The following is a 27,999-nucleotide window of genomic DNA, read 5'->3' on the forward strand; positions in this document are numbered from 1 at the left end:
CATACCCTGCTGAAGGCCCCCTCTCTCCTCTTAAGTCCTTGTATTAAGTCCTTGTAGTCCTTATCTTTCTTTACCAACTAGCCAGCCTGGAAATAAACATATAAGATGCAATATGTATTTACTAATTTGTTCACATACCATTAAGGTGTCAAGTGACAGAGACAAGGCTTAATTTCAACATTTTTCAATAGAGTGATGTAAAACGCTTCTGTGAATTGATTATAGCTTACGAACACAAAAGACAAGTCACAGTCAGCAAAACTGAGTATCTTCGTTAGGTTAAACAGCAATCTTTGGTCTGACTAGCAGGCGAGTAGTTGCAGATGCACAGTGGTCAGCAGCAGAATCTTGAGGTATACATACAATTACATCCTGATGTGGTCTACAACTGCTTATTAACCAAAGAAAACCCTTTTCTTATACTGAGAAAACCCATCATGCTAGAAAACAGGCCAACTAACACGATGCTAAAGGCATTTTATACTTCTGTAGTCTGAGAGAAGAATATATTGCAGCCAAACTATGCTTAACTACCAGTGTTGCCCTAGAGGTAAATTTAAGTTTAATGGTATTAAAACCAGACATCTGTCATGTCTATGTGCACAAAGAAGCTCAGCACTCCCATGAAAAAAAAAAAAAAAAAGTAATTTGATGTATTTGATGTTTTAAAATGTTTTAAGCCCCAATCTTGCTAAAACTTACTATAATTTGAGTATATTCAATTAAACTGTACTGAAATTAATTTTGTAAAACCACTTCCATCAGTAAGTATCACTTAATGATACTTATAAAAGACAATACACATTTTTAAAGTTACCAAACAGTTTCTAGAGAATAAAGCAGAAAACAACTAACAATGGGAGGAAAGAGTAAATGCAACTGGACTGAGTATAAAACAATGGTTGGAAAAATATATATTCAAGAGACCATTCTTTTCAAGTCTCTGAACAAAGTGATGTGTAGATAAGTGCCAAAAGGCTATGCACACCATGACTTCACATACATCCTATTGAAAACAAATTGTGAGGTAAGACAGTAAACAAATGCCTCACGCCCTGAAAACTCTACACTGCCAGCTAATATTAGAAATTCAAGACGGGAGTTTCTCATTTGAGCTTTGAGAACACCTTTGCTCCTCCTCCAGCCCACTCAAATAAGAGTCCTATATGTTTTCTAAAAGTACCACGTACAGCATTTCTCAAACTCGTTTGATTACCACTTTCCTTCAAGTATTACAGGCTCTCACACCATTTCTGCACAATATCTTCTAAGATGGTACTGTGCTGTCACACACCACCTCTGCCTGTAGAAGGGTCCCCAGAGAAGACACCCTCGGCACATGCCCCACTTGGTGGGCAGCCATGGGCCATCAAAGACAACACATGGTGCTCCAGCAGACCCTGCCCAAATTATGCAGCAGATCCACAAGGCAGGCTTTCCAGACTGCTTCTTCAGCCTCAACTCCCATTAATAAAGCAAGTGGGAGAGAGTGCAACCAACGTGACACGGGGACAATCCAAGGACACCGTTTCAGTAACTTTTCTGAAGAGTTACCAAGTTCAATTTAGCTCTAAGCAACTGGAGAGAAAATATGTTGACAGGATCTTTGATGCTTTGGGTTTCAGACTCCATTTCTTGCAAGCAGTGATCTATGGCAGTCGCCTCGTTATTGAAGGTTTCTTCACTCCTCCAGAAGTTAGAGACCCTTAGTCAAGCAGATATGGGTGCATGCTTCAGTTGCCTAGAGGTGGCGATGGACAAGTCATGGACAAGTCATTAGCAAATACTCCGTATATTAGCACAGTTAGAGGAATTCTCAATTCACCTACTTACTTAAAAGATCCAGCAAAACATATTTTAAAACTTTATTTAAAAAAAATTTAGTTATTACTTTTAAGACACTAAAGGTGGTCAGAAAATAGTCCCATTTTATGCAATTTTTCCCTAATAGGTTTTTCTATTTTCCAAATGCACCAAGAAATGCAACAAAAGATTACATCTCCCTAACATCTTTGCTCTTTTATACCATTGGAACAATAACACCCTTGCTAAAAAGAATTTTAAAAATTACTTCTTTAAAGCCCAGTAACAGTCTAGAAAAGAGCAATGGATCTGCAGTGCTTTGCAGCCTTGCTACATTTTCTTCTCACAGCTCACTCTTTGCCTTTGCTTTAAAATTATAGATGTATCTGTCAAATTATTTGTACTTGATATGTCAGTTTATGTACTTTCTAAGCTTTTTATTCTCACCATTCTCAGCTTGCAGTCATGAATGCAAATGCATAAGCTACAAACATATAACATTCATACAGACAGCAGGGTGAGGGAAAGTCCCTACAAATTTAAATTATTAACACATTAAGACCTGTTTACAACTGCTTCCACACTCCAGGTTCACCACCCTGACAACAAGTATTTTTCATGCTTTTACAAAAACTTAGCCCATGTTTTCCCAGTATTTAGTTATCCCAGTGATATTACAATTCCCCAAATATACTTGCCTCTACACTTCTCCTTAATGCTGACTATGCAAACTAACGCAATATATTCCCCAATCAATTCAGTGACTTAGTAATATATCCTCAAGAAAAAGACAATTATACAGATTTATGTTCATATGAAACTTTTCAAGAGGTTGAAGTTATGAAGTTTGATGTTCTTACTTCTATGGTTGCCAGCAGTTATGCAATGTATTGTATTTAAGTTTCAAGCTAGACCAATAAAGTACTTCCAAGTAATATGAGGAATTACTCATAACTTCCCTGTTGCATATTTGCTAAAATACAGGAATAAAAAATATTTGTGAAAATAAAGAATTCCAGACAAATAATGCAGTGTTTATGAAGAATAGTAAGGTAATAAAGGGGGGGTGGGGAAACCTGCTCAAACTCCAAATTAAAAAAATATTTAACTTACTAGAAAAAAATATTTTTCAGTATAATAAACTAAAGCAGAGAGAAAAACAGCGTGTCTTGTATTTTTAGAGTATAAACTTTCAGCACAACAAAAAAATGGGAAAAAAGTACATAAGAGATGAAGCACAATTATAGCAGACAGCACATGGTCTCAGATCTGCACTGATCTTAAATTTGCACATAACTGATTATACACATTTAACAAGTAGCTCCTCGCTTAAAAAGCAGTGGAAATTTTGATTACGCTTATATGATAACATACTAATGAGACTTCAACAGTAGATGGCCTCCTCTTCTTCCTCCCCATCTCCCATGACTGACAAAGTTAAAAATAGAGGCTTCCGTTTCCGTAAATTATTTCCCTTTAAACTTTTCTAGAGCACTGAAATTAGCTACTTTGCCAGCTTCCTACATTTGTGTTGGAAAAGAAGGAGTGTTAAAAACATGCTTCCATTTACAGCAACTCAGGAAACTGACTTGTGCGGTTTGTATTACTGTTACTGTCTGTAAGTGACAAGTCCCTCTGGAAGGTGTAGGTGTTAGAAAGTATACCTTTGGATACTGCTCACCCAAAGGCCCCTTGCACTGCAGACAGGGCTATATATATTTTGTGGGTAATCTTCTGTACTTGCTTATACTTCTGTATTTAAGCATTGCTTTGCAGTTAGACAACACAGATATTTTCAGGACAAAGCTTCCAATTCCCCATTCAAGAAGAGTTCAATAACTATGAAGGAGAGAGTAAGAGCCACAGAAAGCCAGCTTCAAGTCCCTTCCTTCATGGCCCTTAGCCTTCAAGGAAGTCAGAAGCCACGGGAAGCCTCTGACTTCTGCTGTCACAGCACAGCACGATCCCAGCTGACCAGGTCCATATTTTAAGGTCAGAAGGAACCACTGTCATCACCTAATTGACCTTCTGCATAATGCTTGCCACAAAACTTCAGCTGGCAATGCTTGCATCTAGCCCAACATCTCGTGGTTGACCTACAGCATATTTTCCATATTGGTAAGGGAACTGTTTGTTTATATCAAAAAAGATGTACATTGCAGAATAAGTATCTGAACTGTTTATCTCAAAGTACTGAAGACCAACAACACAAAAATAGGAGGAATCCTGATATCAGTCTGTATCATCTACACACTACCTTACAGCAGTGCCATGCATTCACTAGGAAGCCTGGTACCCTTCATAAGACATCGCCCGGTTAGGAAATTTGTTGATTGCTTCTAATTTTGCTAGACTGACATTGTTCTGGCTGAAGTTCTCTCTCCTGGGGGTGTGTCTCATTCTCATCTCTTGTGAGAAGTTTCAATTAAAGCAGCTTACCATTGGAAAGAATAAAACAGAGGAAAAAATGCTGTCCCTCCCCACCCCCATGCTAGCATTCCCACAGCAGCTTCACAGACTCTCTCTCCACTACTAATACTGGGATCTGCATTTTTCAGGTCTCCTGCTATCCCTGTGGAAAAACGTTCAAGTTTGGCCAAGGCACAAAGGAGTGGAAGGGTGGGAATGTATTCCTGCACATGCTCAGTGTAACTGTGAAATGCAAAAGCCCTGGTTAAACTCCACAGAATTTAAACTCTGCACAACATGCATTGACATCTCCAGACACCTCTGCTGGCTACAAACCCACCCAACCCCTGTGTGCTGGGACATCACTGAGCTTGCTCCAGCTGCACAGAGCTGCTACAGAAAAAACATTTCCAGCACATCCTTGCTCCTCACTCTGTGCCCAGGAGCCGACTAGGGAGACAAGTTTCTTCCTTCACTCCCAATCCGACCCCTTTGGGATCTGAACATCTGAACATCACAGGGAAAAAGAAAGCACGGCCTCAACAACAGGACAGGGAAGGACAGGCAGGCTTTGCCAACATCAGATGCCGTCCTCTATGGCCCTCTGCTCTGAAATCCCAGGGCAGATCACAGCTTCTCTCCCCTGTCCACTCCACTCCCCATGGTCGCCCACTTCCAATTCCTCAGTAAGCTCCAACTGCAGTTTGCACAAAAGCTGAACTACCATCTTAGTACCACTGAACCAGAGATCCCTGCCCTCTTCACCAACTTCCACCACCTCTGCACAACGCCATCACTTAAGAGCACTATGATGGTGAAGGGTCTGGAGGGCAAGATGTGTGAGGAGCAGCTGAGGCCCCTTGGGTTGTTCAGACCCAAGCAGAGCAGGCTGAGGGGAGGCCTCATGGCGGCCTGCAGCTCCCTCACGAGGGGAGCGGAGGGGCAGGTGCTGAGCTCTGCTCTCTGGGGACAGCAACAGGACCCAAGGGAATGGCATGGAGCTGGGACAGGGGAGGGTCAGGCTGGGGGTTAGGGAAAGGGTCTGCACCCAGAGGGTGGTGGGGCACTGGGACAGGCTCCCCAAGGAAGGGGTCACGGAACCGAGGCTGACGGAGTTCAAGAAGTTTGGACAACGCTGTCAAACACATGGTCTGATTTTTGGGTGGTCCTGTCTGGAGCCAAGAGTTGGACTTGATGATCTTTATGGGTCCCTTCCAACTCGGGGTATTTTGTGATTCTATGATTCACTACCAGTTCAAGACAATGCCGAGGAGAAGGGAGGCAAGCAAGACCTCCTACTATTGGTAACAAACCATTAATCAAGTTTTTTAATGTACTGTGGCAAGGCTCTTTAGGGGAACAAAAGCCAACACAACAGAACACAACCACATAAATTAAGACTGTCTCACAACAATTTAATAGCGAACCTTAATTCTGGCATTTTATAAGGTGTCTGTGTTCAACTATACAACTGCAATAAACATGAAAAGAATTTACACACACATCTCATAAATGCATCTCCATTAGGAAAAGTTCATTTAGGTGCCAGGGTCCATATCTTAAAGAGCCTTCAAACATTTGGGGGAAGGTCAAAGTGTATTGAAAAAGTTTTGTTCTTTTCTAAGAAAGTCAAGTATACGACAAATGAAAAACCAAGACATGATAGGCACTTCTAAATACCCATTTCCAAACAATGGCATTGTAAGTCCCAGTAACAGTAATCCACAATATGAGCACTTCCTTCATTGCTCATGAAATGTTAAGACACAACACGGGAACTTGATATGGATAATATCTTTCAAAAACACCAAATTAATCCATTTATTTGGTAAGACTGGTTAAAAAGCAACAATACCCTGGGAGCTACTTAAGAGAATAACTCATGAAGGAAATGAACTACTAAAATGTGTAATGACTGACTGACCAAACAACCTTTAAACAAAAGTTATGCAAAAGGAGATAGCTACTGGATTTTAAAACATATCCGCTACAATATGCTCATACAAAATATTTTTTCATAGTATCTGCAATTAAAATCTCCACCTTCTCTCTCTTTTTTCAAATAAGAACAAGCCTAACTTTAACATAGACTTTAAAGTTCCACACGCAACACCAGAAAAGCCATAGAAATATCAGAGATGCAGATTAAATGAACTGCAGAAAAAGCAGAGGAAGGAAGAGAAAAACATTCCCATTTCCAAGAAGCCTTTCTGGTACAGAGCATAAAGCAGTTTGGACTGCTTAAAGTTAAGCTCTACCTAGTGCTGCCAGAAGGGAGATGGGATACGATGCTTTGTTTCATACAGAAAATTGCCTGCCTCACAGAGTTGATATGAAGCCTTGTTACAGAAAGAATTCTCTGTTTCACAACTCTTTGGGGTTACTAGCAGAGGAAGCATCCAAACTTTAAGTTTCTGTAAGTCCTATTTACCTACTTCCTTCAAAATTACTTTTGGGATAAATCTAACCAGCAGTGAGATCCCAAGTCTTCGAAGTGAGGATGGTAGATAGCACAGTCCTCTGAATTTCAGAACTGATCAGCAAAATTTGAGACAGGTGGTATACTTTTTCCAACAATTTCAGCTATTTCTCATTACTCAAAGATCTAGTGATTCAATCTCTGAGTGGTATGAAAGAGAAAATTCACAGATTTCAGAGGCACTCGAAGCCTCCTTGCTTAGTGGAGTTGAGCAACACTTCAGGAGATCCAGTAAAAGGAAGGCCATGAAGCAGACTAAACCACGATTGCTATTCCAGACAGCAGATGCCTAATGTGTGCTGAAAACTTTGTGACTAAAGTCTGTTTCAGAGACTATGACTTCAAAAATTTACCACTCCAAGGCTATTAAGAAACCCGAGTGAACTGAAAGGGAAACAGCAGAGCACGGGGAAGGCAGGGGAGCATACAAGCATGACAGGAAATTCCAAGAAAAATGTGGTAATGACTCTTATGTACTTACTCTGCTCCACACATTCTTGTGCTGTATCATTTTCTAAAAATCTTTTACTACTACCCATTAAGCAAGAAGGCAGCTGAAAAAAAAAAATAAATAAAAAATAAGGGAGTACTCACTCTTCCTCCCTCACCTTGTACTTAAACCACAGCCAAACAACTAATTTGGAGAAAAGATTTCCTAGTCTGCCATTGCTGCCAGGAAAACCTTCTCTGCTATGACCCTTGTCTAGCTTCTTTTTGCAGGTCTTACCTCCCCCTCATAAGTGAACTCATATGTTTACATGCATTGCCCCTCTCAGCTCTTCCCAGAGCTAAATCCACATGACTCTTATTCATACAATTTAGATTTTCTAACTCCTTTCTGCCCCAGCATGACAGACAGGAATTACCAAAGATGGAAGCTGTCAGAAGAGTGAGAGTACCCCTTTAGTCCACCCCTTCCCTCCTCATAGTCACAGTTGAAAGTCTGATCCTAAATTTTTAACATCCCAAAGAATTTGGATTAGAAGTTAGAATTTGAGGGCAAAATTATCAAGTTAGCTAGAGTACAATGAAGATACCATTGATTACATAAATTGGTTCATATTGAATTAAAGCTATTCCTTGCCCTTTCCCCTTCAGGTATTACCACCACTAGATTATTTTTTTCCTGCCATTATCAAAAGGGCAACAAGTAAAAAATTAACAAGCTATTTTAATCATTTTTCAGCCTATCTGATCATTTTCTGTCTCTTTTCAGAACAGCCTTCCGAGACAAGGATACTCACTTCACACCCAGTTAAACCTTGTTGCTCTGCTACATTTTAACGGAAGCTTAAGTTTTATAGGTATGACTGGTCTAGACCCCCCTCCTTCCCTCTGGCCATTGAGCAATTGAGCAATGCATCTTGTTACTAACGCACTGCATTAGTCTTCCCAATTCCTGCAAAAGTTAGGGAAAAATAAATGTCTGCATAAAACTAACTCCTTTCAACAATGCAGCAATCATAAATGCACTAAATTTAAACAAATAGTCGAGACTGAATTGAAACGCTGATCCTCATCCTGTTGGGGGAAAAAAATCACCAGAGCCAAACTCAAACTCCCTGGAAGAGACTCACAAAGACTATATATACAACCTAGAGAGCAAAATGCAAGGCAGCATACCAGCTACCAAAGCCATCTGTAAAACTTGCTGCTTTCCGAAGTGGCACCAAAGTGATGCTAAGGGCAGACATCCACGGATGCAAGCACATTTCTACTGATTGAATAATCTGTACTTCTCAAAATCCCAGAAAACACACAAAAGGGCACTATTCAACATTTACTTCTTCCTAGAAAATGAGTGCTGACAGAAGCAAAGGACAGGATGGAACTGTTGTTGCCATAATATAAATCCAGAATTCTTAAAAGGATAAGATGCCATTTGTTGACAACCCAGCCAAAATTATTTCACAATGTAACATTTTACACGATCCAAGAACAGTATGAAAGTAAATAAAAATATTTAAAGAGCTTTTGCATATAGACTAATTGCCTTTAAAAGGAAAACAAATTACACAAATGTCGTTTTCAATAGCAGCTTGTCTAACATATGATTTAATTTAACAGGTCCTAAGATAGTAATGACAGTAAGCACTGACAAGTTCTTCTGGCAACTTCTAACATCCATCAGAATTTTAATGTTGAGAAGAGAAAAAAAATAGTTGTCTTAAGAGCTGCAACATTAATTCTCCTTCTATTTCTTCTTTATAAGTAGCCATGAAAATGCATTCATCTTGTCCTCAGTAAACTGTTCATCCCCACGTATTTTGGGCAACTAAGCCCAGCACATTCTTCCATTGTTTTGGACGTACACTGCTTTGATGTCTGATTTCCAAAACAAGAGAACTACAAAAACACTCTCAAACATACGATCCAGATTGGACATGTGCTTCCCCACACACACATTAGCGGCAAAAATTGCTGTGTTCCTTTCGCACTGCTGTCATTCGCGTCATTTTATACGTGCCGATTTTGACTGTACAAAACACAGAGCTCCCCGAACAACAAAAAATACCCGTTATTAGCACCACCTCCTCCTCTCTTTCCTACAGCCATGCAGCTGCAGCCACCGCGGCTGGGCAGAGCTGGCGGCAGCCAATCCCACCGGAGGCCAGCCAGTCCCTGCAGCTCCTCCGCCAGCTCCACGGCACACGTTCCTCCAGCATGTTCCCACCCAAAGAGCTGGCACGATGGAGCAGGAGACACCAAAAGGGTACTTAACCATTTATAACACAGTTTTTCCTATTGCACACTGTCAATAGCGACACGCGTCTTACTTGTCTCCAAAAGCTGCCTGATGCCCTTACGGCTACTGCTTTCCACAAACAAAATCCCCACTGGTGAAGCTGCTGAACTGCCAACTATTCCGCGCTGTGATGAATGCCTAATATTCACCCTCATCAGCCTAATGAAAAGAAAACTTTAGCTCAAGCTACACAGCTACAAGATACAGCTTACACGTGAGAGAAAGTACATTTCCAGAAAATGCAAGGCATCTACACCTATCATATCATGCTTCGCAATTGTAACATGAATTTTGGAAGAACAATAAACCCCATCAATTTCTAATGCTTCTTTAAAAACATTATGACAACTGATGTTGGTAACAAGTTAGAAAGGAGGAAGGGAGAGAGAACGCACAACTCTATCCTCAGACCAACCTTGCTCATTGCTAACTTTCTTCACGGTGTAATCTGCAAAGCTTCATTGCAAATAACTATGTGAAGTGATACAAGATTCAGGGGCTGAGGTCTTCTGCCTTTGGAAGGCTGTAGCTGAGAGTTCCTAAGTGTCACTGATTTTAGAACGTGCTTTACAAGGGAAAAGCACAGGGGTCTGAAAACAAAGCCAAACAGGAGAGATGAATCTTTACATTCCCGTTTTATTAGTATGCATACAATCACATTATTCATTTATAAGCAGAACACTACCATGAGGTAAGAAACACCAGAATTAGTACTCAGGCTGAAAACTCCTTGGGGAGTTTAAAAGTAACGCTATGCAAGAAGTCTGGAGAACTGGTCTCCCACATCCCAAACCAGCACCACTGAACCAAAGCCTCTCTAGCTCTGGAGGGGTGTGACTGAAAGAGACAAACATTTCAGGACTGGTATTTCACAGCAGCTACAGGAAGAGGTCCGAAAAGGCACTGTGCTAAGAGAGCTGGGAGATCGGGCGGTAAGTCCAAAGCAGGATTTTGGGAGACTGGGAAGAAAACTTGAAGTGCACCTTTCTGTGCTTCTGTGAAGTATCTGAGAAGGGTAATATAACTGTCCACTGCAAAGACTCGATTTATCCTTCCAAGTAGGTATTGTGACTGGGTAATATTAAAAATCTTCCTGAAAACACTGTTTTATTTCCAAGATCTTCCCTTAATAGCAGTTTATTATATACAAAGCATTGTATGCCAACACATTGTGCCAATCAAGAGTTAAGAAAGTTATGAATCCATTTATAATGAATCCATGGTGATATATACTACAATAATCTGCATTTAATATGTACTTCATAAGTACAACCCTACAAGGCATGACCAGTGTCTCCAACTCACACAAAAGAAGGTTGAGCTAACTGATCTCTAAAGAAACTAGTATTATAGTAGCGATACTACAAATTTGCACACTAAGGTAATTACTCCACGCTCCACTATATGCAGACACTTCTAGAGTTTGTCCGAACTGTTTTGGGCAGACCCAAAGCAGCTCAGCCCTCGCTCAGATATGTACGGGCTGCCAGCTACTTGAGAGTGGCAGGGAGCTTCGTCTAACCCAACCTCCCCTATGCAGGGCTTGTTAGCTCAGGTTCAGTGATGAATTAACCACAGGCACCTGGCTCCCGACCAGCTCAAAGCACGAGCCGGATTTGCAACATAGCATTTAGACACAACTGAGAACGTCTCATAATGAAATTGCTTACTCACCTTATTCACCTCACTTACTTCATCTAGTGGAATAAACTACTCACCCATATTGCTACACAAAGAGCATTTACATGGAAGATCTAGGGCACTGTTTATTCACACCCAAGCTTTCTGAACTCCAGCTTTTCCAGGTAGAAAAATCCGTTCTTAATGAAGGTCAAAACCGAAATGAACAATCTTTGCTGACAGGAAAACCACTGGCACCTTCTACACTTGAGGGCAGTTCAGACAATAATACATCTTTGACCCTTAGGGACAAAAACGGGCTGCTGGCAGCTCCAGGAGGTTCACTAAGAGCAGGTATCTCACCAACAAACCTTTTGCAAGACTCTGTATCTCTTCTTAAGATCACACTGCTTGTTCACACCTAAGGGAAACCAATGCTAAAAGCCAGGCAGCGTACTGCAGGTCACGTAACCTAACAGCTACACAGGAAGCTTACATTTGTCCAGTGCTTTGGTCCATTTTTTTGTAATAATGCAGCCACGTGAAGATACATATATTCCACAGAATGGTTATAAGCCAAGCCTGTACCATAAGATCTGGCACATCATCACCTCAGAATGTGTTTATATTAATTGATTATAACTGTTCTTATCAATCAAATGGTAAAACCATCACTTAGTTTTAGGAATTGGCTTCTCTTTTAGTCAAGTGGCTACTAAAACCAGCAGGCAGAGATGTAAAAAAAAAATAAAAAAAAACAAGGTCTTGGAGTCTGGTCTCTTATAAAAATACGGATATGCAATTTTTATTACTATTAGTTTAGTGTCTATTTGGCTTTTATTCCATTGATTGGTTTCAATTTTTTCTGAAAGCCCCCTGGTAATTCAAATACTCCAATACTCTATAGAGTTCAGAGCAAGCAGGGGGCCCAGCAGAAAGTGAGATTTCTGTGCTCACACTGCATCAGGTATCAGAAAATCCACTCAGGAGCAAACAGATAGAAATACCCCAAAGTGCAAGGCGAAAAGCATCCAGCAGAGCCTTCACCTTCCCAGACACCGAAGTTGATAGCTGTAAGACACAAATCCACAGGAAACCAGGCTTTGTTAGTTCCGGGACTCGTAGAAATACCTGATTTCTATAAACAGTGACATTTTCCACATCTACCACAAGCTTCTTCAGCACATCAAGTTCAGTATCCTGCAAGGCATCTCCCTGCCCTGCCCTAGACATTCACGTGCAAGCTACCCAAATATTTTCCCTTCCAAAAGTTATTTTCTTTAAAAATACATTAAATATTTCCTTTAAAATCCACAGCTAGTCCTATTTATGTGACTATTTGCTGGGTGGAACAAAGTTAGATGCTAAGCTGGAAATACCATAACAGCTGAGTATTTTAACTGGCAACACCCTTGTAATGACATGCCCGTGTGTCATATCAGCTATAGACACCACATCTTCACAAATCTGACATCTTCCAGCTTGAAAATTAATTTAGCATGTTTATCAGAATTTTACATGCACATTCGCACAGGCATTCTTGCATTGAAAATACCTAAGAGCATTGTATCAAGTGTATGTTCAGGAGTTTGATGCTCATCAGTAACCATCTCAGTAGCAGGTTAATCCACCACCCCTCCAAAACTGCTTAAAGCTTTTGTGCCATGCCACAACACAATTCACGTTACAATAATTTTTCTATAAAATAAAAACCCAAATTGTAGGTCATGCATTGTTTTTAAATGCCGAAATTTGATCTCTTTACAGATAAAAATCAATAGCCTTATTGCCTGTATGGGTCCATCGATACGTGTATGCACTATTTACATACATTAGCACTGTTATACAAGCAACTTGTCCTAAATAAACAAAAATTGTATAAGGATGTTGCAATTGCTGGTGAACCTAAAAGTGCTGGGTTTGGGAGCTGTGTTTTTCCCCCAAAGTTGAAAGAAAACACATGGTGATACATAGGAAGATTATGCTACTCTTTCTTTAAGACAGGCACCAGAAGTTTTAAGAAAAGACAGGTTCATTCCCAATTTCAGTATTTCCTGAGTGTTTTGTTGCCACATTTTATAACTTGAACTTCGCTGATGTTTGTTTTGTTGCATTTTATAAATAAAACAGGGCAAAAGCTGAGAACTGAGCAAACCCGGGATTCAGCAATCCAGCAGACATCTAAGTCTTGATTAAAAATATTTCTCCTGATTAAAAGCGACCCACCCATGAGAATCAAAGAGATAGGAATTTGGAGGCATGCCAGTTCATACAATAACTATGTTTATTTGTCTTAATAAATATTTAAGAAACATGACTTGTGGTATTTGATACAACTGAGCCCGGTTAAAAGGCCTCTCTCCATGACATAAGCAAATACCGTCTACCCTCTTTATTTGTCTGACTTCTCCAACATTCAAGGCTAATCTAGTTTTAGGTCAGGAAAAAGACTGCGGTCTGTCATTTTAAACAAACCATTGTAGTAAAACGTGAACAGGAAATTCCTAACTACGCTGTTCAAAGAACAATGATTAAAAAAACAACAGAAACTTACAAAGTACAAGGAGCCTACAGACTATCACAGGACAGTTTGGGTGGAAAAAAAAAAAAAAAAAAAAAAAAAGCAAAAAAAAATAAAAAGGCCTATAATAACCTTGCTCGGTATTTTCCCTTCCTCCTCTGCCCCCCCTTGCCCACCCCATTGCCTCCGCAGGGGCAAGGGGTCCTTCAGCCTCTGCCGAGGGAGGCACATTGGTAACCGAAGGGGGAAGACCGCAGTATATACAGCTCTGTCTGATACCTTGGAAATATCCGGCCCGCGGGAGTTAGCGCAGGCATGCCATTCATTCCACAACATATAAATGCCCTCTTTAGAGCCTCAGCTAAGCAGCAGTTTCATTTGGATTTTGAGGCACAGGTCTGCCTTGTTTTTCAATAAGCAGCAAGCTATTTTTACTGTGGAAAAAAAAAAAAAAAAAAAAAAAACACGTTTTAAAGGCATGCCTACTAGCATACAGACAGTGTATAAAATGGATAAAATGTGGATTCAAGGAAAATCTCCTGCATTAGCGTTCTATTCATAGCACCGATTTCCCTCTCTTCAAGAAAAGGACTTTTCTCCTTTTTAATTTATACCAAGTGTGATGTGTTAAAATGTTTGGAAATTCTTTAACGAAAGCACTCTGACAACTATTTGGGTTTTATTCTCAGAAATCTGGATACCTGACTATCTTCACCAATCAACAGAAGAAAGGAAAAGGATACATTCCTTATTTGAGACAAAAATCACAGCTAAAGGGAACGATTTCACTTTTAACATAAAGTGCTAACAACAACAAAACGAAAACATGGAAAGAGCCTCAGGCAAACTTCACAGTAGAGATACCCTAAAAATATCTGGATATGGGTACTAGTATCAAAATCTTCAACCACTTTGAAAAACAAGCCTCAGAGTACATATGTAAAAGGTCAGAGACAGAAAAACGAACATATGATCCCTGCAGAGCTGCATTCTGAAGAACACCATTCATGGGCTGGAGGGTGGGGAAAACGTTTCCACAGCCAGGACACTATCCACAGTTTCGGGGTGTTTCTAAAGGAATCAGAGTCCTGGACACAGGGTAATTTATTTTTAAAGCGGACAGAAAAGCCTTTTATAGCTGCTCCATGGCTTCTAAATGTAAAGAAAAGGAAACTTATGGTTGTGATTAAGGTCAAGAATAAACATGATTTTCTTTATCAACTGACTTCAGAACGAACAAGCCAAATATCTGAAGAACAATACGGGCAAACAGTCATACGTGCAAAACTTCAAAAAACACAGATGTTCATCTACTGTACATAATTACAGAAAGCAGATTCCAAAAAAATTATTAGAGTAACTTTTAATGGCAGAATGATGGAGTAGTATTTCAAAAGAACAAGACAACTTTCTAAAAATTCTGAACCCCTTAAATGTAAGCTGTTAGGGGAAGAAAACATATAATCAACACTGTCATTCAGATGCTGTTGCTGAAATAATCAGATAATGGCCAAAAGGCTTCATAGAAGTCAGATACGGTGAATGAAATAGTCTTTAAACCAAGGATCTGAACTGAGACCTGGTCAGTAGTACCGATAGCAATGAAAATGTATTACCAGCTTAAAGCTGTTCAGCAGACCTTGTGCAACAGGCTGGAGATCGGCTCGCTCCTAGCAGGCAGATGTCCAGAGCACACAACCCGCTCCATCATCACTGTTACCAAACAGAAGCCACGAACAGGCACGGACAGATCTGCGAGATCACTCCCAGAAGGAACTTACCCAACATGCTACTACAGCCTGCCTTGGCACCAGCAAGTTCATCTGCACCCGTGCCGAGCCCTACAAAGGAGGCACTTCACATGGCAGCACAAGGTTTACAAAAACAGGCTGTTTTCCGTAATTGTCGGAGTTTTATTTAATCTGTCAGGTTTCTAGAACAGAGTCACAAATTTTACAAATGTTTGTTAAAATAAATAAGTAAAAAGCTCGCCCATATGTACCATCTGGTGTTTTGTCTTTTATTAAGTCATAGAAAGACATCGCATAACTTGGCTTAGCATGAAAACAGGTTTACATCTAAGGCCCAATGAAAAGTTCTTTTTTTTTTTTTTTTTTTTTTTTTTTTTTTTTAAATGCACTTCTGGGAAAAGTTAAGATTTATTTTTTTTTAAAGCACATGACACTCCTAGGAGACAAAAACTTGGGACATCAAAATTTGTGCCAAAATCTCCACAAGCTATTTTTGAAAATGCATTAAAAATGAAGATGATGGACCATTCCCTAAGATGCCCTTGAATCTGCAAGAAAAGACTCTGTACAAATAACTGAGGGGTCCTTAAAGGCCATTCACAGCCAGTTACTGTCCCCTCCAGCCCCCCCCCCCCCCTTTTTTTTTTTAAATGATCATAGCTTAGCAAACCTTCCACAGATCGCTTCCCAGAAACACTTCTCAGCTCCAACCTTCAGAATTGTAAAGTGAGAATAACGGGTACTAACAGATAGTAAATCCTAGGGGTGATCAATTTTTCAGATGATTAAATGGCATTGCACAAAACATTCACATACACCTTCCTACATCTTTGTGTTTGGATACATGCTCGTGGATTAGAAGACTTTTTGCTCTGAAAACCTTCTATTGTATTTAAGTCAAGAAATTTAAAGACTTCTCCAAAGCTTCATATAAACACATCCAGAAAAACAGTAAAAAAAGACAAGGAGGAATTTGCAAAGCAGCTTATTTTACAATAGGAAAATAATTCCTGGAACTGGAAATACAATATCTTTATAGCACCATCAATCAATCAGAACCTAAGAGTCAGACTGATCATAACTATCTCAACATTTTACACCAGAAACAGGCTAAAGGGAAAGACTTGCTTAAAGCAAAAATGTAAGGGTTTATTTCATAATCCAGCAGCTAATTCCCCCCCCACACACACATATCACCTTCCCGAACAGAAGGCACTTAACCAGCACACTTCAAGAACAGCAATCATACTCCACAACTCCATCAGTTCAAAGTGACTTGACTGAATTGACTGAAACTAGCTGGTCATTATATATATTAAAAAAATAATAACTAAAAAAAAAAAAAAAAAAAAAAAAAAAAAAAAAAAAAAAAAAGCTTCTTAAATTCAGTGCATTACGTGGTGTTATGGGAAATCGAGGAAAAGTTCAGCTGAATGAGTATGCAAGACTGCCAAAGCCCGGAGAAGTATTAAACACAAACAATGAGACAGGCAGCATCAGGACAAGCACTAGGACCTCTTGTGCCCCGTCTCTGAGCACACTCCCCTTGACTAAGGCAAAAAGCTTAGGAAATCCATTATTTTTAGACTCCTACATTGTAGCTACTTTTGATTAATATAAGTGAAGTGTCACTTCTTTCTGAAGTCCTTGCTGTAACTAAGTACATTAAAATACTGTCCCATTCGTGTATTAAACTGCAATTTCCCAAGGGTTCAGAACTAAAAGAAGTTTTCACATCAGATTTTCCTCTTGATGACTTCAGATGTACTCCCCAACTTCCCCTAGAGGCAACAGAAATTCTGTAATTGAATTGGCCCAACTAAGCAGCAACATTAAACTCAGAATTGAAATTCAAATGTCCATGCAGAGTCTTGAGTACATGCTGCCTATTTATCACAGATCTCAGTACAACCATAACCACAAGAGCAGGACTAGATTTTCCCTTGAATAAACTATGAGCTGGCAGAAAAGCAAAGGTAATACAACTCAAAACAATGCAAAGTAGTTTTTTAATGTCATAACTCAATACATTGCATACAGTTGGAAATATTAATCTGAATATACAGTACAAATATACAGGTTCTTAAACTGGAACCTTACAGGTTACCTACTGGTGAAGACTTTAAATGCATTTTCAATTTTATTATACAGAGAGGATAGAGAAAGTGTAGCTTTCTCTACACTAAGTGTAGCTTTTTCTATCTCATAATGGATAATGAACAGGTCTAATATGTATTTCTCATCAGTTACTGTTAGAGACCATTTAGATTCTCCAACAACTGATCTATGTATGAACCAACAGCTGTGATACTTTTTTAATAAATTGTTCTTGGGTTAACTTATTTTGAAGTTTGGGTTACAGAGACCTATGTACCATATCAGATCTTTAATACTGCCAGTCTTGGTTTTATCCAAAAGATGAAATCTGAGGGAAACAGAAGACACAAATGTTTAAACAGTCATTTCCAAACATATGTAATACCTTCTCCATCCACAAATCATCCCTACATTGCCAAAAAGAAAATAGAAATGTCAGTTTAGTTTTTATTCTGAAAGTTCCCTTTTTAAGCACGCATGGGGTTGTTGTTCCAGTCAAGTAACTTTGGACTGTAAGAAGTGTGACACAATTTGTTTATGCTGCAGAATTGGATAATTATGCAGCATTTTCAGCCATCTTCCCAAACACAGATAAGCCACTCTTTCTAAGAATCATTGTGTGTTAAGGTTAAAAAGTCTTAGTTTTAGCTGTCTAAATGGGAATCCAATATTAAATAAATCAACTTTGAAATATTGCGTGTTCACAGCTTTGATACCAACCTTTGCATTTTGCCATAAGGAATACTAATCACGGTACGTGTGAAAAACCTTCAGCCTAAGTACAATATAAATCAAAATAGTTTCAATGACGTTCTCTATACATATTTTATCTTGAAAATAACTCTTTCAGAAAGCTACGAAAGATATCTTCTGATCCTCTGCTGCCAGTTCAAGGCTGTTGATACCACTATACTTTATTTTTGTCCCACTGCCAATTAAATGCGCTGAAGTAGAAAAGTCTTCAAAAGCAACAACAACAACAAAAATACAGCAATACCGGTTTTTGATAGTCACTAATTCAGTCCCTGACGGCAATCAGCTGTTAGCCAGCACAGAATCTCACCTCAATCCCCCACACTAGAAGGGGACAGACCGGACTCATCACTGGATGCAAGAGACCTTCGTACTCTAGCAAAGCACCCACAGGACAGGAAAAAACAGGCCAAGAAACAGGAACTGAGAAATACTCCAGCTTATCTGAAAATACAACACGCATCTCGAGCTAGTCTCGCTAGGTAGGAGCTGACTCAAATGATTCAACGTGCCAGGAGAACTGACAGGGCCGTCAACTTTTAGCAGAGGCTCTCCATGTTTTTAGCACGCTCTGAATGTGCCAAATCCAAATTAATTTTCCTATCTGGAACAGAATCAAGAAACGAGCAAGGCCCCTGTAGCATGGCAGAACAAAACCTAGATCCCCATTCCCTTGCCACTGAACAATTAAGAACCAAGGGGTTTATCTCCATGAAACAGGCCCTGGACTGGGCCACAAAACAGGCAAGGCAAAAACATGACACCAGAGCTCCTGCTCTTCTTCATAAGCAGGGAGCCAAAAGCCTTGTAAACCATGTAACTCCAGCATTACAGCCACCTCCTCCTCTTCTAGCTGGAAATTTCAACCTTTATTCCTTCCAGTCCCGTAGCGACACTCCCGTCGAACAGTCTTTTGATCAGCTGTAGCCCAAAATACTGGCGGTAAAGCCACTTTTTCCAAGGCCTCTGACAGCTGCTTTGTTGGCTTTGCTATCCCCTCGACGTGCCTCTCCTCACTCCACCCTTCCTCAGGTACACCCCGTGCCTCCCCACCGAGCCGAGATTCTCCCTGGAGGTACTCCACTGTCAACATCCTCCTGGTATCGACCCGATCTCATACCCAACTCCCTCACACTCCTCCGAGGTGCCGCGCTGCCAGCATCCTCCCCAGCTCCCCATCTGATCATACACCCGATCCTCCCAGCCGCCTCCTTCGCTCCCTGCCAGCGATGGCAACACTTGCCATCGACTCCACCAACCCTTCCTGAGCACTCCCAAGCTGCTGCTGAAAACCCAGACTCCCCCCCCAGATCAGCTCTGCAGGTTGTACCTGCCCCTCACGACTGAAAAGCCACTTCCACACCACTACCCAATGGACAAAGTTACAGTGAAACCTGTTTAAGACACTTTTGTTAGTTTTTATACATCTGTCTGACATTTCAAAGGTGAATCCTCACTTTTAAAAAGGTAACTTGAGATGCAGTGTTTTACCGTGGGGGTATTTTAGAAGTCAGTAGTCAGGACTGCCATTCACGAAGAGGATTCACCCAAGAGGGTTTTAAACTGACTCATCACTTTTGCCTAAGCCAGGTCCTTATTGAATTAAACTTAATTGCCATAAGCCATTTAAATATCCATCTGCCCTGAGGGTAAGTCAGCTGAGGGAGCTGAACAGGCCAAAACCCACCCTTCCCAAAAAGAGAAAAATTAAATGCTGAATAGCTTATTTTTGCCAGCTGGACTTAGTGTGAGGTTGGATAACCACCAGTACCAGTGCGAGAGGTACAAGACCATGAGGCTGGAGGGGGGGACACCGCTGCTTTTGGCAACAGGGAACCACTCGCTCAGTGGTGCTGTATTGTGAAACCTTGCTGAGCGTGCAGCCTGGGCTGCCACGGAGAGGTAGGGCAAGTCCCTCGAGGTTGTTCTCCTCTTTGGCTAGCTTCTTGCAGCCAGAAACAAGTTGAAGATCACAGAAAAGCTGCAATACTCCCTGGCTTTGCTGGTGAACGTGAGCGGTCACATCTGTAGCAGATAAGACATTCAGGAAGTTCTATTTTTAACTCTAGGCAGAAAAAGTATTAGTTTTACTGTTTCACCAAAATACCAGCTGAATACTTCTGTTCGGCCTCACGTGCAACTTTACAAAGCTCTACCTTCCCGTAATCAATGTGAAATTATAAACCAACATTACATTGAACAGACACCTCTACGGTGCTTGTTAACAGGACTTTGCCTGCTATAGATAAGTTCTTAATTTTTTTATTGCCTACAACTCATTTGTTCTCATGTTTGCATACTGCTGTCACTATATTTACATTTGCTGAAAATGTGAAGTTGTTATCTCTCAAACTAAACTTATCTCTAAAATCCAAGCCTAAATAGGATATTTTTTTCTTGAGATAACAGAACTTCAGACCCTAGCCTCATGACATTTCAAATCTTGTATTCTCACATGTGCGGTTTATAGATCTTGAAAAGCAGACACTCTCCCCTCCAACTTTTTCAAAGACATTCATTCAAATACGTAATTTTCTTCTAACAATGCTTGGTGCTGTCTAGCGACAATAAATACAACCACTATGTCTACAGTGACTCGCATATGCATTGGTCTACACACAGACAAAACAGTAAACTACCTTTTCTGATAGTTTTGAGCACTAGCAACATCTGACAGACCAAGATTTCTCAGATCCAACTTATAGGCAAGACAGCCAATACCTCTGCACAGAACCCTCCAAGAATTAGCCCTTGTAACACGTGCCATTGCATTGCTGCAGCTCACTGCAGTCACAAGCCCTAATTTAGTCCTTTCTAGCCAGCACACAAACACAGCAAGGCAGGTGTCTGCATTCCCTGACTGCTGAAAATACTTAAATACCTCCATCTAGAATTCAGTAAAAACTACACGTGCACAGGAGAGGAGGAAAAAAAAAAAAAAAAAAAACTTTTACCTTTAACGAAGCATTAAGAAGCTTAACAATGCAACAACGCTCTTGGTTAATGAGGTAAACTTGGCTCTGTAGCTGTTTGGATGTCTTACCACATGTGAATTAGGTCTTGCAGTTTTATGCTATCTAAGCCAGATTTTCAAAGTATATATATGTTAACCTGTAAAACCAGTCAAACAAATCACAATTCACTACTATTGTACTAAAAGGACAACCTTTCATTTTCAGGAAGAAGGAGTGGATGCTTCCCACCTCTACTTTCTGAGACACTGAAACATTACTAAAAACATTTAAAAATGTTTATCCTCAATTACTGGAGATAAAGCACTCATTTTTAACTATGTCGTATTACAAGAGTAGTTTATCAGAAAATGTGAACACGTATTTCATACAGGTATTGCTTACTTCATCCAGGTATCTAATTCAGAGAGCTGAGATCAAGAAAAAAATGCAATAATTTAAAATTAATTTACCACGAACCAGCTCATTAATGTTTACGTGTTATCAGAATCTAACAATTGAAAGCAAGGACTGAGTTTGAAAACAAACTTTGAAAATGCACAGACATTAATTCTGAGACTCTCATATCTATGCTTATTTTGAATCATAAACAATTTCATACAAGTGCCATATAAAAGTTAAACATCTGCCTGTTTGAAAACCTACCAGGCTGAATGAAAAAAAATAGATACATGAATCAAATAGAATGCATCTCTCTTCTGAATGGCAAAGAAATAAATATGTCATGGCATATAAACGTGACACTTTCACAACAAATGTCAGCTACAGCATACCTTTAAAAATATTACTGGACTATTTTGAAGAACTAGAGCACAAGCATGTCCTGATGGGTCGGGGGCTCAGGGCACCGCAGCCCTCTCTTCCCGCATGTGCTGCAGCCCATACTCCCAGCCGCATGCCAGGAGAGCAGTCGCACAGCTGCACGGCTTTCCCATCCACGCTGTGACTGCATCCAGGCTTGACATTTGCACAGAAAATTCAAAACATCTGGATCTCGAGCAGTACTTTATATGCATTGTTTTTCATACAAATTCTACCAAGTCCACTGTATTCGCTGCTAACTTGAGGTAACCACATGATGCAACTGCAGTGACCCAGATGTTTCAAGTGGCGGTGGTAAACTGGACTTCTTCCTTGCCGTGTTCAGAGAAACAACCTGGAGAAACTCTCCACTTTCTAATGAAAGCATGGCTGCTCTGCCAATCCGTATGAGATATATTTAGCTAGATATATTATATATAGGTCAAGTGATGTATCATGCAATGGAGGCAGCAAAAATAGATGCTCACAGACAATGGGGCTTCAACTGATAGCTGACTTTGGCAAAAAAAAAAAAAAAAAAAAAAATCAGATAATTTCATCTAGACAGCTAAAGGAGTAGAAAAACTATTCCAGCATTTAATATCTCTTATTATTAAAAAAAATATATCCAATTTCTGGTTTCAACTTCTGACTATCAGACACTATTATAAATCTATTAAACAAAAGAGATCTGAAGTCTCAGATATCATAATCTCTTTTTACAATCAGCACTCAAACCACTTCTTAAACACCTCTTTAACTGAGTAAGTTCAGCTCCCTTGCTCTCTTGGGAGAGCATGTTTTCCAGATTCATACTCATTTACTCTTTTTTTTTTTTTTTTTTTTTTTTTTTTTTTTTTTTTTGAAGATAACCATCTTCATCTCTTGTGACCTTAGCTCTGACAGCCTAAGGAGCTAATTTATTTATAAAATCACAACCAAATTAGTATTTCGGCATTTCTGCTCACCTTGAATGATTTTCAAAGCATCACTTCCAAAAATACTTTTTTGCACCCTATAGGTTATTTTTTTTTTTTTTGACATTAACAGTCTGCATCGCACAAATAAAACACATGATTTAACTCTGTCCTGTCATCATCGTGTTTTCAGAATGAATATTACAACGATCAACAATTGATTTGTTCTCTTCCCATTCCAAAAATAGCATTAGTTCAAAACAAAAATGTGAGCTAACGCAGGTGACAAAATACAACAAAATTGAAGTAGACAAAAAAAAGTCTGAAAACACACAAAAACTTAGTGCAAACTTTCAAAAACCGTGGTGGTACTGTGCTGTTGCCTTCATCTTTCCCATGCTTGGCAAGAGAAGTATTTGAATTGTAATGCTGAATGACACTGACCGTAACTCTCAGTGCAGGGGTTTAAGCCCAGCCTAGAAAAATGCTATTTGTGATTTAAACGATTCTCCTGATTGTCAATGGGCTGCTGAATGCTGTCAGCTGGGCAGATACAATGCACTATGCTGGCAGATACTCTCTGGCCTTGACAAAGAGGCCACTGCCTTTCCAAGGGTACCACACATGGTTGCTCCAGAAGATCCTTTGCGTCATTAGAGGCACGTCTTCCAGTTTCAGCAAAAGTTTGAGTAGCCCTTCTAATCTAAATCTATTTCACCTCCCAGCCCTTACCTGCCCTCAGAGCTGCTCCTCTCCAGGTCTCAGGGGAGGCAAGGTATCAAAAAGTTTGTCACTAAAAATGCTCTCAAAGCAAAAGTAGCAATAGCTCAGCAACTTAAACCTGTAGTTTTCTAGCTCTGAATATTTGACAAGAATATGGTGTAAGTTTCCCATTCGCCATCTCCTATTCCTTTACAAAAACTGAACTGGGGAAAGAGAAATCGCATGACGCAGCATCATGCTTTGCTTTGCTGTGAACGGTGGTTAACAGACCACATCGTTAGAGCAGCTAGCAGGAACTGCCTTTGTCCTGCTTCACAGGAAGAAGAGACGAGCTGGGTAGTACACTTGCTAAACACCAAATAAATGATGAGAACAAGGAGGAACCCTGAAATAGTTTGGGAGAAACAGCCCAAACTTCTGGACTTTTCTGCCCATTACCCACTACCTCGAGCTGTTCTGCAATGCATTCCTAATAACGCGTACCTGCCTAGTGACTTCCTCAAGCCAACTCCTTTCAAGTACACTACCCTTTCCTGCTTATTTCGACCTTCCATAATTCAGATTTTTCATCAGTCTCCTCCTCCAGCATATCTTACACAGCCTGACGTTTCACACCTCGTTCTTGTCCTTCACCTTCCAAGTCTCTCCTCCTTCTCCACAGGCTTCCCAGCACGCACGTTTTCTGCCTCTGAAGACTCCCCATCCCACGCGGGTGCTCCTTCTTTTCCCTCGGGGTTCCCTGCACAGCCAGCAGAGAGCTGACACCCTCACACCCTGAACCCTCACCAGACCGGTTTCTTCTCACCTGTTTTTCCCTGTCCTACAGGTTTTCAGTCCAGTTCCCCTACTTTTTGCTTCCCAGGCTTCAGGTGCCTTCTCCCTACCCCCAGCTCCTGATTTGCTTTGCTCCTCGCAGCTCTCCAAAACATCCCCCCTCCTGTCAAATCCCAAGGCTAATCCCTCTTGTTCCAACCCACCTCCTCTACAAGGCCAGGGCTCTTTCTCTCTGGGTTCAAGTTCACCAGCTTCAAGAATGAAGATGCTGCTGAGGACGCAGGACAGAAGAGCTACCTGATCTTAATAAAGATACCAGCAGTCCAGCTTGCAGGAAGCTCCTGCAAACGCAGCTGCTAGAAATACAAGTCCTTACCCAACCCATACGAATTCTTCAAAGCTTCCCAAACTGGCCCAGATGGATTATTTCTCCATGCAAAAATGCTGCTACACCTTGCAAGTTTAAAATCCTCATTCCAAACCAAGATGATTTAAATCTTCAAACAAACAAAGATGACAACTCACATTAAGAAGCTGAAGGAAACAAATCAAATCATCTCCCCTGGTGAGGTTCTGCAAAAACAGCACTGTGTCTTAGCTGCAGTTTCCACAAGCAAAAAAATCTAACAAAAACTCACCAGCTTGGAAAGCTTTTGCCAACAGTTTTGGCTAAGCTCTAATCACTTGAAAACACAGCCTTGTAACAAACAGCAACTGTAGTAAGACCTGGTGCCACAAAGATCATCAATATCAACCACAAATGCAGTCAGTCTTTTATAAGAGCATTCACGATCCCCAGTTATTGACCAGCATCTCCATATACTAAGTACTGTGCAAACACAAGATAAAAAGGCCATTTGCTGCCTTAATCTATTAAGATAAAAGACAACTACTACAGCAAGAAGAAAATGTGCACTGAATGGTTCCACCTCAAGATCTACAGGGTCTACTAGACAACTGTCTAGCAATCTACACAGATCAACACAATAATTTCCATCAACCTAACCACTGATTTGATACCAAAGCAGCTTCTCGTATCTGCTCATTTTATCACTCTCCTACTGTTCTCCCTTTTCTTTATTCAATTTTTCCTACCCTAAAAAGAAAAAAATCATATGGCATCCACTTCTAGGTCCTTTATCCCTTTCACTCTGTTACCTTGACTTACCTCTTGCTCCTGTCACCTTCTTCCCAAACCCCCAAATCCTTCATACAGCACATTTCTCCTTCCTTAACTTCCCAAAATAGTATTTCCTTCTCTTCTTGGCTTCAACAGGATTATTTTTTTCTTATATCAAATAACCGCTTCATATTAAATTCACTAACCTAACTACAAAAGGCTGAGAAATCTCAAAGGGAATGTTGAGAAAAAAACAAAACAAACAAACAAACAAACAAAAACTATTAAGTCCCAGCTACAGAGAAAGAGGAGCCTGTGGGGATGCTTGTAGGATCACTGCCCGTAAGAAAGCTTGGAGGTGCTGATTCTCAGAGTTCAGGTCATGTGCAACATGGCCCGAGGTCCCATAATTTCATCCAACTCCTCCTGGATAGAAATGAAACCAACACACCAGGAACGGAAACAGGGGGCTGACTTGTCACTCTATGGCAAATTGACAATGTTGAGGCAAATATGATACCAAACACATTATTCTACCTTACTTTTTCAAGTTCTTTTTGCAGAAAAAACACCTTCAGTACCATCTCCCTGGTGCTCCGACCTTTCCTTTCCAAACTTTGGCAGAACACAACTAACCTGACCCCTTCCTACTTTGTTGCTGCCCCCAGGAATCCGAGTAGCTGCAATGAAAACTCAAAAGACCAGCCACCTTCCGCTATGCAAAACACAGCCATCTCACTGCACTAACAGCAGCCTGTTCTCAGCCAGAGATCAACTCTGCAGTCATAAAACTAGCTTCTGCTGCTTGAATCCTGTAGAAACTGTTGACATTTCCTCATGGAAACATTGTGTCTTTTCTACCTGCCCCAGTGTAACTGTCTCAATCTCTGCTCAACAGCCTGATCTCCTCACCTGAAAAATACATCTCGGTTTAACCACTGGTGTGAAGTATTTAAAGAAATTTTCAAACGTCGCGTGGCATTTCAATTATTTCTTCAAAACATGAGGTCCTAATTTGAGCAGTGCTATTCGAATTGCACGGCGCTACATCGCCACTGAATTTAAACACTGCAGGGAATTGCTAAGTCTTTTTCTTTGCTGTCTCTACATAAAGTACTCCAGGAGACGAAACTGCACACCCCCTGAAATTTAATGGAAAGGACGGCACGCAGAGAAGCCACAGACACATTATTGTGTCACCGGTTACCTTTAAAACAGAGTACTGCAAGTAAGCGAACTTTAAAAAACACACAGATCGCTGCAGAAAAAAATGCGCTAAAGCATAATAACAAGCATTTAATACATCAGCAAAAAATATGTGCATGCGTAAGTATGTCTAAACAACGAGACAAAAGATCTTGATCTCGTAGGTAAATATTTAGGCTATTTAAACAGCTATGCATCATTGTGCAAGACGGCAGGAATTGCTCAAATTACTTCAGTCTTTAACCCAGACTGCGCTTAAATGTTTCTGTGGCCTGCTTAACATTCCTGGCATAGCTCTGGCAAGGTAGCTCTGGCCGAAGTTCAAACTGTCCTTGTCCAACTTTCGCTTACTATAAAAACATTGTTTAATATAGAAAAGCACACACGGAGACATATGTTTCTTATTTCGCAGACACCTCCGAATACTGACACTTGTGTTCCGCAGCTCCGCGTGGAAATTTTTGGGCGAGCGCGTTCAAAGCGCGGGTGCGTGCAGCAGGCGGCACCCTCCGCAGATATCCCCCTGCTTCCAGAAGTTTTAAAGCCCGGACAACTTTTAAGCCTTTATGGGCAGCTCTGTCAGAGGGCGCACACCCCACAGGGTGCAAAACCAGCTGCGATCCACCCCAGGCTGCCGAGACCCGGGACCGGGACCGTGCCCGTGAGCCGGGGCCGGCTCCGAGCCGCGGCGCTGGGGCCCCGCTCGGCCCGGCCCGGCCCCGCCGCCCACACCCCGCCCGCGGCCGCGGCCAGGAAAATGTCGCCGCCGGGCCGCCGGGCACACGGAGCCGGCAGCGGGACCGGGATCCTGCTGGACGGGACGGGACGGGACGGGACGGGACGGGACGAGCCCAGCCCAGCCCAGCCCAGCCGGGGGCTCCCCGCCCGCTCCTGCCCCGTACCTGTCGCGGGGGTCGATCCACGAGGTCTGCCGGGTGTTGTGGTCGATGTAGAAGACGCGCCCGTCGAAGTCCCGCGCCTCCTCCCAGCCGGCGGGCAGCGGCAGCTCCGAGCTCTCCCGGCCCCGCTGCCCGCCCGCAGCCGCCGCCGCCGCCGCCGAGCCGGGGCCGGGGCCGGGGCCGGGGCCGGAGCCGGGGCCGCCGCCGCCGCCCTGCCCCGCCGCCCCTTGCTGCTGCCGCCGCCGCCGGCCGCCGCTCAGCCACGGCATGGCCGCCCCAGCGCCGGGCCGCCGCCGCCCAGCTCCGGCACCAACCCGCTCCCCGCCCGCCGCCGCCGCCGCCGGGGCAGCTCCCGTCCCGCGGCCGCCCGCCGCTTCCTCCCCCCCCTCCTCTTCCTCCTCCTCCTCC

The 27,999-nt window shown here is 41.5% G+C and overlaps 1 protein-coding gene across 2 annotated transcripts in view; it reads right to left on the bottom strand.

The window, feature by feature from the left end:
- WWC3 (WWC family member 3) overlaps positions 1 to 27,705 on the bottom strand; it is a 97,515-nt gene extending 69,810 nt beyond the window's left edge. For both annotated transcript variants that reach the window (XM_032191745.1, XM_032191737.1), the window contains exon 1: positions 27,595 to 27,705. The gene's annotated coding sequence lies outside the window, so the exon portion shown is untranslated. The remainder of the gene's footprint in view (positions 1 to 27,594) is intronic.
- Positions 27,706 to 27,999: the final 294 nt, after the last annotated feature.

This window comes from Aythya fuligula, chromosome 1 (genome assembly GCF_009819795.1).
Source record: "Aythya fuligula isolate bAytFul2 chromosome 1, bAytFul2.pri, whole genome shotgun sequence".
In the NCBI taxonomy this organism is placed as follows: Eukaryota; Metazoa; Chordata; class Aves; order Anseriformes; family Anatidae; genus Aythya; species Aythya fuligula.